The following is a 1,392-nucleotide window of genomic DNA, read 5'->3' as shown; positions in this document are numbered from 1 at the left end:
GTCAATAATTGCATTGGCAAGGTAAACTTTTTCTGTATACATACAATCCAATCCCTGGGATTGTCCTCTGCCACATCTCCTAGTCTCATGATGAGCACTGTGGGCTTTCATGTGGGAGATTAGAGTTCAAACCCAGCTACTGCAACTTTAACAAAAATCTCTTCAAACTTCATATTGTCACACAATTACCTTAATTACAAACACCTGCTGACGTGACAGGCACAAGCTGGTATAGAAAACATGTTTGAACTTGGTCAAAGTTCATTCTGAAAGTCCAATGCTCCTGCCTACATTGTCCTACAGCTGCCATTGTAATTTCTATCTGTAAAGGTCCTGTGCCAAATGATTGCTATGCCTTTTGGTACCTGTGCATCTTGTAGTTTTTGAAATATTAATGTTGAAACTTTATTCCAAATTCATAAAATGAGAGTCAATGGGGCCTTGTAATGTTCCAATACTGCCCCCAGCTGTACTCAACTTGGTACTGCACCATAGTTTTTTATATTTAATCTCAATAGTTCAGTGTTTACAATACTAATATGATTGTATTTTGATGTTTTACTTTATCATTATCTTAATATTGCTCTATTGTTGTAATATTATGCAGTTTAGTGTCAATAATTGTTTTGGCAATGTGGCCTCTTTCTGCACACATAGAAACCAACCCCTGGCACCACACCCTGCCACAGCTCCAACAGTCTAATGGTCTATGTCACGGGCTTTCATGTGGGAGATCAGGTTTCAAAACCCAGCTAATGTAACTTTAACAAAAAATCTCTTCAAACGTCATATTGTTACTCAATTACCTTAATTACAAACACCTGCTGACGTGACAGGTATAAGCTGGTTTAGAAAACACATTTGAACTTGGTCAAAGTTCATTCTGCAAGTCCAATGTTGCAGGCAAAGCCATGCTGCAATGACATGCTACATGGCAATGCACACTTGTTTTTACATCGTAAAAACCCATGTCTAGTTTTATTTGATTTGTGTGGTTTTGTTGTAAGTAAATATGTTTTGTTTTTTTTGAATGAAATGAATAAAGTTAAAAATATTATTATTATTATTAATATTACTATTATTATTATTATGAGTTGTAAAGTACGGTAAGTACAAATACTTTGTTACTGTACTGAAGTAGAATTTTTGTGTATCTGTACTTCACTTGAGTAATTATTTTTCAGCCTACTTTTTACTTTTACTCCTTACATTTTTCAAAAGACAAGAAGCAGAAAGTTGTTACTTTTATTTCATTTTCTGCTTGTTTTCATTGCAGCTTGTTATTGTAAAAAATAAAAACTATCCATATAAACTGAGCCTCCTAGATAGAGTGAATTTAACTGTGGTTGAATGAGAAGTATAAATATATAAAACTCTGATAGTGTATTAGTT

At 34.0% G+C, this 1,392-nt stretch overlaps 1 protein-coding gene across 1 annotated transcript in view; it reads right to left on the bottom strand.

Annotated features, from left to right (window-relative positions):
• The window catches only part of tars2 (threonyl-tRNA synthetase 2, mitochondrial), a gene marked incomplete at its 5' end in the record, with an annotated part of 22,948 nt that overhangs the window by 10,195 nt on the left and 11,361 nt on the right, over positions 1-1,392 (bottom strand).

The sequence above is a fragment of the Austrofundulus limnaeus genome, unplaced genomic scaffold, assembly GCF_001266775.1.
Source record: "Austrofundulus limnaeus strain Quisiro unplaced genomic scaffold, Austrofundulus_limnaeus-1.0 Scaffold26, whole genome shotgun sequence".
Classification (NCBI taxonomy): domain Eukaryota; kingdom Metazoa; phylum Chordata; class Actinopteri; order Cyprinodontiformes; family Rivulidae; genus Austrofundulus; species Austrofundulus limnaeus.
Note: the sequence above shows the minus strand (reverse complement) of the source record. Positions and strands in the feature narration are given on the sequence as shown.